Consider the following 12,404-nt stretch of genomic DNA (forward strand, 5'->3'; position numbering starts at 1 on the left):
TGATATTTCTTAATTTTGCATTTTTCAACATTATCTTTTGACTTTATCATGTGTAAAGTGGAGATTGGGTTCATTCTCTTAGGCACACATGTTCACACACCTATATACTATTCTCCATCTTTCACAATGTGAACGTTTCACAACTTTAGTGAAATCTATAGGCAGTGTTTATGAAATGATGGAATTATTGCTTGGCCACAGATTGCATTGTGAATACACTTCCAACATTTTGTGTCTTAATAATCATTGCCTTGTTTTTCAAGTATGATCTTATGGCAAAGTTGTCCCGAAACCTCTGATGGCTAAAACTATCCCCAGAATGGTCAAATGCAGCAAGTAACCTATCCATTCTGATTTGTTTTATTGTTGGTTTGGAGGACATTCCTACTGAACCATGTTGCCCCTGGCTCCCATAAAAGGATTACTCTCTAGGACTAGCACTCAAGCAACATCCTGGATGATTGCTCCTGCCCTGTGTTAGATGCCCATTTCCCTGGTTCTCATGTCTTCTTACTTAGTTTCCTTCTTGTGTGGGAGTAGGGTATCTTCCTTCTGAGAAAGTGTGTATGGGAAATAAAATGTTAAGACCTTCTGTTCTTTTTTTTTTTTTTTTCTTGCGGTACGCGGGCCTCTCACTGTTGCGGCCTCTCCCGCTGCGGAGCACAAGCTCCGGACTCTCAGGCCCAGCAGCCATGGCTCACGGGCCCAGCCGCTCCGCGGCATGTGGGATCCTCCCAGACCGGGGCACGAACCCACGTCCCCTGCATCGGCAGGCAGACTCTCAACCACTGCGCCACCAGGGAAGCCCGACCTTCTCTTCTTGACAGGGTTTTCATTCTACCTTACTATCTGATTGGTTCAGCTGAGTAAGAATTCTAGGTGGAAATTTCAAGGCTAGTTTGTCTCCTAACTTTTCCATTGGTGTCTGACTTTCAGTGTTTCTATGATGTAAAATGTCACCCTGATTCCCAATCCTTTGTACGAGACCTATTTATTCTCTCCAAAAGCTGTCTGGGTCATTTCTGGTGTTCTCAGCTTCACCAAAGTGGGCTTTGATGGAAATCTGTTTCCTTTCACTTTGATGGGCTCTTAATGGGCCCTTCCAATGTTTATATTTATCTCCCTGTCTTTGGAGAAATACATTATGTTAGTATTTTGGTAAGGTCCTCTCCTCTGTTTTCTTGTTCTCTTTCTAGAACTATTATTCAGATGTTTGATTCTAGGCATTGATCCTCAAATTTTATAATTTGTCTTATCATATTCCTTTGTTATTTTTCTTTTCTTTTCTTTTCTTTTTTTAGTTTTTTAGGGACTTTTTACTCTTTGAAATTTCCTGTACATAGAATCCTGTCCTTATTTTATTCATGGAATCAGTACCTATTTGGATATGAATTATAGTGTTTTTTTCTTCTATTCCTTGTGATTTTCCTTATTTTCCTCCAAGTTCCTTTCTTCCTCTCTCCCTCCCTCTTTCCCTTCTTTCTTCTTTCTTTCCTGTTTGTATTGGGCACTAACTTACATTTTAAGGGCTTTCCTCAAATGTCTAGTGATTCTGGATTCTGCTGAGCCATTCATTTTTAAGAGTAAGACACTAAAAATCTGATTGTTTGTGGGTAGAGCTGACAGGCTAATGGCCCTTAACAGGAGGGCTATTGGTTGAGGCCCTGTTGGATAACTTCAAAACCGAGATCTCTGTCTCATTTCTTGCCTTCATTTCTGAAGAGTTCTGATTTCTCTCTAACAGAGTTCTTGAAAATAAAACAATGTTGGCATCTATAAATAATGTATTGTTGTTGTTTAACTTTTACTCTCACACTTTAACAGATCTTTACAAATTTAGTTTTGAAATTTTGATGGGAAATATCTAAATGCAAACTGGAAGAGGAAATTTATAATTTGTCATAACGTCCATGACAGAAAATTTTACCAAAAAGTGCTTCTTATAAGGAAGTAACAGCTGAATTCCTACATGAGATAACTGGTTGGTTTTATCTTCATGGTTTTCTCATTTGATTCCTGGGGGCTAATGTGAAGCAATACTTATAAGATTCTTAATATAACCAAAATGTGGGGGACCTCCATGGGTCCAGGCTGGGCTGTACCCAGACAACTTACTTATAATTGCACACACAGCTTTTTCCTAGTGACTTGGTGATGGCAGGAGAAAAGAAAATAAACAATAATTCAGCGTCTTCTTCAGTACATGGGAGTCTTCAGAGTTTAGAAGTCAAGACCACTCAGAGTTCTAATTCTAGTAATTTATTAAATGGAACTGCCCTTGTGACATCAAACAGGGAGTTCCCTGATTAAAAAAAAAATGAGCAGTACACTCCCTTTTCACCTCTAACAGCTGGCTCAAGATTGATATCTGCCACTTCTGCCTTCACTAAAGTTTCAGGTAATAAGAGCTGGTAAAGTATTTGGTGAGATTGGAATAAAAGCCTTTTATAATACTAAGAGCTATCAGAGGGTTTAAAAAATTGACCACAGGGGCTTCCCTGGTGGCGCAGTGGTTGAGAGTCAGCCTGCCGATGCAGGGGACATGGGTTCGTGCCCCGGTCCGGTAAGATCCCACATGCCGTGGAGCAACTAGGCCCATGAACCATGGCTGCTGAGCCTGCGCATCTGGTGCCTGTGCTCTGCAACAGGAGAGGCCACAGCAGTGAGAGGCCCGCGTACCGCAAAATAAATAAATAAATAAATAAATAAATAAATAAATAATTGACCATGGTACATTGTTGCCAGGAAGAACTTCTTTGTGGGATGTGATAAGCAAGTGGATATCAACACCATGAAACACTGCATTGTTGATCATCAAAGTGGTGATACATCACATCAGAGACGGATGAAGTTATTTGTGCCTATACCAATGCCAAGGATACAGAGAGGGTAACTATGGTCATTACTTCAAATCTGTAAACTTTGTGTCTTTGTCCCCAGTGGAATATACTGTAAATTGTCCAAGGTCAAAAAGGATTTAAAAAAAATGAGAAAAATGGAAGAAAAAAACTTTCCCAGATCAGTGCTGAACACAGACACACACACAGGCATGCATACTTGAGTGTTAATGGAAAAGAAACTCAAGGTAAGTAGCACAGTAGTTAACAGGCAAACTAACAACTGATTTCTAATGTAATCCAAGACAATGGAGTTTTCTACAAGATAGGTGATATTTATAAACAAAGTGAACAAATGAAAGATGACTTAAAAAGATTCTTTACTTTACAGAGGATCTATCTCAGAGCTCCTTTCCTGAGTTGCTTTCCTTGAGTTTTTTGACTGGTTTTAGATTATTAACTGATAAAATTGTTGGAGAGTTGGGGTTGAGGGGAGAGGAGTATGGGCAGCTGCTGTTAGGTGAAAATTAATCAGAAAAAGAAAACTCTTTGAATTGATAACTTAGGGAACTGGGAAACAGGACTCACAAAAAATCAAATTGATTTTTTGCATGGCTTTATAAACACATGATTTTTGGTAATTGGCAAGCTACATTCACAAAAACCCATAAAATCAATATTTATTTCTCAAAGGCTATACACTGTGGGCATGAATGATACTTTTTTGGAAGAAAAAGAATCGTTGGCTTCTTTCTTGGCTTATACCAGTATTTCTAGGACATTAAAGTTTCATAATCAATAAAACTAAGACAACTAGCAAGAAAAGATTTGTATGCAGATGGGTAGGAGGATCAGACACAGGGTCACCAACTTACCTTTTTTCACAAAAGAGACTTTAAAAAAAGCAACATCTACTATCTTACTATTTATTTCATTTCATATAAGGACATAAAATCTGAAAAAAAATGAGTACAGTCTCAAAATAAAAAGCTGTCCTTTATTAGCTTAAAATAAATTAAACAAAAATTTTACCCTATGATCTTTAGGTTTTTCATCTTGGAACATGTATGTAAACACCTTTGCACGGTACGGCAATGGTTATTGAGGGAAAGTTTGTGAGCCACTGATCCAGAGATTACCAGATAACTGGAAGTCTATTTGATCCTGATATAACTAAGAAGTGAAGCTGGGAAGGGGCTCAGAAATTTGTTTGTTAAATTATTTGTTTTACAGTTAAGGAATGAAGGCTTTGTCTTGCCTCGGGTAGCCCGGCAAACCAAGGCTGTATGAGGTCCTGGCCACCTCTCCTGTCCAGTGTGCTGTACTATGTTCCAGTCATTCCTCCCTTTGCCTGAGATGCTAACATTTTGGCACAAGGACTCCTTTCAGTTGAAGGGGTTCCACTATCAGGAAGTATTTATTGGGTACCTGCTCAGAGCAAGTCTTAGTAGAGAAGAAGAGTCTTTTTTTTTTTTTTTCTCAAGTTGAGCATGATGCAGTCTGAATGAGAGGTCCGGTACATGACAATAAACCTAACAGTGTGTGATAACACAGGATTGAACATTTCATGAATAGGCAGACAGCAAGTATCAACAGGGCTGGGGAGACAGAACAGTCGTGTGTTTCTGAGAAACATTTATAGGAAGCAGTGCTGCTACTTAAAATTTGGCTTTTAAGCCCAGAATGCATATCTGACTATCAAGCACGAAGAAGGTGGAGACTTGCTAGACCTCTCGCAAGGGCTTTGGACATCTTTACCTTCCATCATTTTAGTTCTGACAAAACAAAGTACTCAGGAATGGGGGAGTTTTGAAGATGGCAGGAGGACAAGCAGCGAAACATAAAACACCCCTTTTTCACTCTCATTAAATGCCGCAACCTTCACTATTAAATATGCTCTTGACCTTGCAGGACAAACTCTAGAAGTAAATTTCTCATCTGCCGGCCTCTCCCTGGGCCTTCTGCGACATACTATCGCTCAGACAAGGACTGTTCTTAATGGGTTTATGGGAAAGGCTTGGCCTGCCTTTCCATCTGCACCTTCTGCTGGCTCCCTCTGAAAAGCGCTAGCTTGCCATACGACATTCCCTTGAATTATTTAGATTGGTAAATCTTTCTGCATCTCACATCTTTAGTCCATCTGTTAGCCGGAGCTTTTCCTTTATGGGAAGTGTCCTTTATGCATGCTGGCATCTGTCAGCAGCACACTTCCCTCTTTTATTCATGATCTTCTATGGGAGAGGGTACAAGCTGCAGAAACGCCACATGCCTGGTATGCATTTCATTTTAATGGAAGATTACATGACTGGGGTGCTGGTTTATTACCTTGCTCCACATGCATCCATTCATCACCTGGCTGCCCCCTCACCCAGTCTGTTAGGAGGTGCTGGCCCTTCTGCAGTCCCCTGGTCCCAGCTTTATGCAGGAAGTGGGCTTGATGGGGGGGAGAAAACTGATCCTTTAAACAAAGATGAAAGATCATGAGAAAAGAAAAATATATAGTGGAGCATCATGGGCCAGGGGAGAGGGACAAGGTCTTGACCTCAAGCCAATACCCAGATGCAGACATGGAATTATTTATACAAATCACTAGATATGTTAAGGAAAATGTTATCATGAACACCATATCGTAGCTGAGTATATTCTCCCTAAAAATCATGTTATTAAACTTACATATTTTTTTTCTATTTTTCACTCACAGGATAATTAAATCTCAGAGGTCTTTCACATCCAATTTTCTTTTTAATGCTGGAATAACCTCTAAAATACTGTTTGACAGATGTAGATTATCTGCAAGAAATAATCTTCTACAGGAATTTTTTAATTGTTTTATGTTATTATTTTGATATCAATCTAAAAATAATCAATATAAGGATAAGTTAAATAGGGTGACCATATATCTTGGTCACATGGAACATTGGTGGTTTATACTTCTTGTATATAAATTAATGCCTGACAGTTATTTTATCACTCTCCTTTCACTTACAAAAGTGTGTTGGTTTGAATCCTAAATTATGGTTACTCTAATAAAAAACCATGTGGATGATCACTGTGTATCTGACTATGGCCAATATGATTTCAGCGCCCATGTTAGCAATTCTATTGACTTTCCCATTGGTACAATATCAAGCTACTATGAACATAACGGGGAGGAACCCAGTGAGGAAGAGACAAATATCTCTATGTAGAAGATGATTTATCTCTTACCTCCTGCCAATATGGGGAGAAAGCAACAACCAACCTAAGAGGGGTAGAAGATGGCATTGGGGATCAACTGGACTTCAAACATACTTTTAAGCAATCTTCCCATTTCAGTCCCTTTGTATCCCACCCCCCTTCAGATATAGCAGGTGACTTTCTAGAGTTCTAAACCTTAAATTGTGTTGGTTCTCCTTGGTCCTTTCTCTGAAGGCTTGGGTTTTGGATATATTTGCTCTGCTAAGTATGTTATATGCAGTCCTTATGCTTTCTCTTTTCCAAAATGTTATCTTTATTCTTTATCTGTTACCATGTTTTCTCGTCTTTTGAATTTATCAACTTATATTTATTAAATAATTTTTCTATATAATTCTAGTGAAATTCCAGGAGGGATCAGAGATCATTTGCAATTCATCTTCAAGGTTTAACTGGAGATCCATTTATCTCTTTTCCAGTGTAGAGATTTCTGATAATATGAAAAGGTACCGAGCTCTTCTGCCATACTGAATGTCTCTTCATAACACAACCCATTGTTCTCTGGCTCCTTTCAACTTCCAATTATTATAATAAATGTAAATTATAAGATCCATGGAAGTAAGTTTTTTTTTTCAATGTTGCCGCTAAAGTGACAAAGAAATGATGTATTATATGACCCTTGTCTTTTAGATAATGATAATCTATTTAGGGTTTTGGTCTCAACAAATCAGGAGGTTTGCCAGAAATAATTGAAAATGAAGACTGCTGCTCTTATTGTCCCTAGCAAGTGAAACCTCAGGTCACCAAATTTGTTTAGCCTTCTGGGCAGGTAAAATGTAGATAAAAGCCCCAAATTTCTCCCATTCTATGGGCACTACATTTGTGCTGGAGTGACTAGGGCATAGAGAAGCCTCAGTTTGCTGGAAAATGTAGACTAAAGATGTCTCAGCGAGGACCTTCAAGATGGTAGAGGAGTAAGATGTGGAGATCACCTTCCTCCCCACAAATACATCAAAAGTACATCTACATGTGGAACAACTCATACAGAACACCTATTGAATGCTGGCAGAGGACATCAGATTTCCCAAAAGGCAAGAAACTTCCCACATACCTGGGTAGGGCAAAAGAACAAAGAAAAAACAGAGACAAAAGAATAGGGATGGGACCTGCACTTTTGGGAGGGAGCTCTGAAGGAGGAAAGGTTTCCACACACTAGGGAGACCTTTCACTGGCAGGGATGGGGTGTGGGAAGGAGGGAAGCTTCAGAGCCATGGAGGAGAGTGCAGCAACAGGGGTGCAGAGGGCAAAGTGGAGAGATTCCTGCACAGAGGGTCAGTGCTGACAAGCACTCACTGACGTGAGATGCTTGTCTGCTCATGCATCGGGGTGGGTGGGGGCTGGGAGCTGAGGCTCGGGCTTTGGAGGTCAGACCCCAGGGAGAGGACTGGGGTTGGCTGCATGAAAACAGCTGGAAGGGGGCTAGCACACCACAGCTAACTGGGAGGGAGACCAGGAAAAGTCTGGACCTGCCTAAGAGACAAGAGACCAATGTTTTGGGGCACACGAGGAGAGGGAACTCCCACTCTGTGTGCCCACATAAGACAGAGTACTGCCTAAGCAAGCTCCAGAGATGGGCACGAGCCACAACTATCAGCATGGACCCCAGACATATGCATGACCGCTGACACCGCCACCACTGCCACCAAGAACCCTGCGAGCAAGCACAGGTCACTACACACACTGCTCTGGGAGCATGTGCAGCACGCCACTGCCAGGGTCCCATGATCCAGGGACAACTTCCCCCAAGGGAACACATGGTGTGCCTCAAGCTGTTGCAATGTCACGCCAGCCTCTGCCTCTGCAGGCTCACCCTGCATTCCAATTATGACTACTATACCACTCCCTCTCCCTGGCCTGAGAGAGCAAGAAAGCCCTAACCAGCTGCTGCTTTAACCCCCTCATGTCTGGGTAGGGAACAGACTCCTGAGGGCAGCCTACATGCAGAGGTGGGTCCAAAACCAAAGCTGAACCCCAGGAGCTGTGTGAACAAAGAAGAGAAAGGGAAATTTCCCAGTGCAGCCTCAGGAACAGCAGATTAAATCCCCACAATCAACCTGAAAAACACTGCACTTGAAGAATACTTGATTAACCAACGAATTTTCCCAAAATTGAGGCAGTGAACTTTGGGAGCAAATGTAGACTTGGGGTTTACTTTCTGGATCTGATTGGTTTCTGGTTTTAAATTTACCTTAGTTTAGTTTTTAGTACTTGTAATCACTGGTGGATTTGTTTATTTGTTTGGTAATTCCCTTCCTTTATTTTCTTAAATTCTTATTATTTTTAATTTTTAATTTTATTTTTTTGTTATTTTTTATTTTTTATTTTTTTTCCTTTTTTCTCTTTTTGTGAGTGTGTATGTGTATGTTTCTTTGTGTGGTCTTGTCTGTTTAGGTTTGCTTGTAACATTTGTCCTAGGGTTCTGTCCATTTTTTTCATCTGTTTTCTTTTTATGAGTGTGTGTGTGTATGTTTCTTTGTGTGATTTTGTCTGTTTAGTATTGCTATTACCATTTGGAATGGGGTTCTATCTGTTCGTTTTTTTGTTTTGTGTTTTTTCTATTTTCCCTTCCTTTTCTTTTCTTTTTTTTCTTTGCAGTATGCGGGCCTCTCACTGTTATGGCCTCTCCTGTTGCAGAGCACAGGCTCCAGATGAACAGGCTCAGCAGCCATGGCTCAAGGGCCTAGCTGCTCCGCAGCATGCGGGATCTTCCTGGACCGGGGCATGAACCCATGTCCCCTGCGTCGGCAGGTGGACTCTCAACCACTGCGCCACCAGGGAAGCTCTCCCTTACTTTTCTTCTGAGCCATGTGGCTGGCAGTGTCTTGTTGCTCCAGCCGGGTGTTGAGCCTGAGCCTCTGAGGTGGGAGAGCTGAGTCCAGGACATTGGACCACCAGAAACCTCCCAGCCCCATGTAATATCATCAGTGAGAGATCTCTGTTTCAACACTAAGACGCAGCTCCACCCAACGGCCAGCAAGCTCCAGTGCTGGAAGGCCCATGTTAAACAATGAGCAAGACAGGAACACAGCCCAACCCATGGCAGACAGGCTGCCTAAAGTCATCCTAAGCTCATACACACCCCAACACACCACTGGACATGGCCTTGCCCACCAGAAAGACAAGATCCAGCCCCACCCATCAGAACACAGGCACGAGTCACCTACACCAGGAAGCCTACATAAGCCACTGAACTAAACACAACCACTGGGGGCAGACAATAAAAATAATGGGAAATACAAAACTGCAGCTTGAGAAAAGGAGACCGTGAACACAGTAAGTTAAAGAAAATGAGAAGACAGAGACATAAGCAGCAGTTGAAGAAGCAAGTTAAAAACCCACCAGACCAAAAAAATGAAGAGGAAAGAGGTAGTCTATCTGAAAAAGAATTCAGAGTAATGACAGTAATGTTAATCTAAAATCTCTGAAATAGAATGAAGAAAATAAAAGAAACGTTTAACAAGAACCTAGAAGAAATGAAGAGGAAACAAACAATGATGAACAACACAGTAAATGAAATTAAAAATACTCTAGAATCAATAGCAGAATAACTGAACCAGAAGAACAGATAAGTGAACTAGAAAATAAAATACTGGAAATAACTGCCACAGAGCAGAATAAAGAAAAAAGAATGAAAAGAATTGGGGACAGACTCAGAGATCTCTGGGACAACATTAAATGTGCCAACATTCGCATTACAAGAGTCCCAGAAGAAGAAGAGAAAAAGAAATGGTCTGAGAAAACATTTGAAGAAATAAAAGTTGAAAAGTTCCCTAACATGGGAAAGGAAATAGTCACCATAGTCCAGGAAGTGAAGAGTCCCATACATAAAAGATAAATCCAAGGAGGAACATTCCAGACACATATTAATCAAACTATCAACAATTAAATACAGGGAAAAATATTAAAAGGAGCAAAGGAAAATCAACAAATAACATACATGGGAATCCCCATAAGGTTAACAGCTGATCTTTCAGCAGAAACTTTGGAAGCCAGAAGAGGGTGGCTGGACATATTTAAAGTCATGAAAGGGAAGGACCTACAATGAAGATTACTCTACCCAGCAAGGATCTCATTCAGATTCAATGGAGAAATTAAAACTTTTACAGACAAGCAAAAGTTAAGAAAATTCAGCACCACCAAAGAAGTTTCACAAAAAATGCTAAAGGAACTTCTCTAGGAAGGAAACACAAGAGAAGGAAAAGACCTACAATAACAAACCCAAAACAATTAAGAAAGTGGTAATAGGAACATACATATCAATAACTACCTTAAATGTAAATGGATTAAATGCTCCAACCAAAAGACACAGACTGGCTGAATGGATACAAAAACAAGACCAGTATGTATGTTGCCTACAAGAGAACCACTTCAGACCTAGGAACACATAACAGACTGAGAGTGAGGGGATGGAAAAAGATATTCCATGCAAATGGATATCAAAAGAAAGCTGGAGTAGCAATTCTCATATCAGAAAAAATAGAATTTAAAATAAAGACTATTACAAGAGACAAAGAAGGACACTACATAAAGATCAAGGGATCAATCCAAGAAGAAGATATAACAATTGTAAATATGTATGCACCCAACATAGGAGCACCTCAATACATAAGGCAAATGTTAACAGCCATAAAAGGGGAAATTGACAATACCACAGTAATACTAGGGGACTTTAACACCCTACTTTCACCAATGGACAGATCATCCAAAATGAAAATAAATAAGAATACACAAGATTTAAATGACACTGTAGACCAGGTGGACTTGATATTTGTAAGACATTCCATCCAAAAACAACAGAATACACTTTCTTCTCAAGTGCTCATGGAACATTCTCCATGATAGATCAAATCTTGGGTCACAAACCAAGCCTCAGTAAACTTAAGAAAATTGAAATCATATCAAGCATCTTTTCTGACCACAACACTAGGAAATTAGATATCAATTACAGGGAAAAAATGTAAACAATATGAACATATGGAGGCTAAACAATACGTTACTAAATAACCAAGACATCACTGAAGAAATAAAAGAAGAAATCAAAAAATACCTAGAAACAAATGACAATGAAATCAGGATGACCCAAAACCTATGGGTTGCAACAAAAAGAGTTCTAAGAGGGAAGTTTATAACAATACAATCCTCCCTCAAGAAACAAGAAAAATCTAAATAAACTACCTAATCTTACAACTAAAGCAATTAGAGAAAGAACAACAAAAAAAAAACCCAAAATTAGCAGAAAGAAAGAAATCATAAAGATCAGATCAGATAAATACGAAAAAGAAATGAAGGAAACAATAGCAAAGATCAATAAAACTAAAAGCTGGTTCTTTGAGAAGATAAACAAAATTGATAAACCATTAGCCAGACTCATCAAGAAGAAAAAGACCCAAATCAAAAGAATTAGAAATGAAAAAGGAGAAGTAACAACTGGCACTGCAGAAATACAAAGGATCATGAAAGACTACTACAAGTAACTATATGCAAATAAAATGGACGACCTGGAAGAAATGGAAAAATTCTTAGAAAAGTACTACTTTCCAAGACTGAACCAGGAAGAAATAGAAAATATGAACAGACCAATCACAAGCACTGAAATTGAAACTGTGATTAAAAATCTTCCAACAAACAAAAGACCAGGACCAGATGGCTTCACGGGTGAATTCTAACAAACATTTAGAGAAGAGCTAACACCTATCCTTCTCAAACTCTTCAAAAATATAGCAGAGGCAGGAACACTCCCAAACTCATTCTATGAGGGCACCACCACCCTGATGCCAAAACCAGACAAAGATGTCACAAAAAAAGAAAACTACAGGCCAATATCACTGATGAACATAGATGCAAAAATCCTCAACAAAATACTAGCAAAGAGAATCCAACAGCACGTTCAAAGGATCATACACCATGATCAACTGGGGTTTATCCCAGGAATGCAAAGCATTTTTCAAAATAGACAAATGAATCAATGTGATACGCCATATTAATAAACTGAAGGATAAAAACCATATGATAATCTCAGTAGATGTAGAAAAGGCTTTTGACAAAATTCATCACTGATTTATGATAAAACCTCTCCAGAAAGTGGGCACAGAAGGAACTTACCTCAACATAATAAGGGTCACCTATGGAAAACTCAGAGCCAACATCATTCTCAATGGTGAAAAACTGAAACCATTTCCTCTAAGATCAGGAACAAGGCAAAGTTGCCCACTCTCACCGCTATTATTCAACATAGTTTTGGAAGTTTTAGCCACAGCAATCAGAGAACAAAAAGAAGTAAAAGGAATCCAAATCAGAAAAGAAAATTTAAAACTGTCATTGTTTGCAGATGAC

This window comes from Mesoplodon bidens, assembly GCF_964165515.1.
Source record: "Mesoplodon bidens genome assembly, chromosome: 2".
NCBI lineage: Eukaryota > Metazoa > Chordata > Mammalia > Artiodactyla > Ziphiidae > Mesoplodon > Mesoplodon bidens.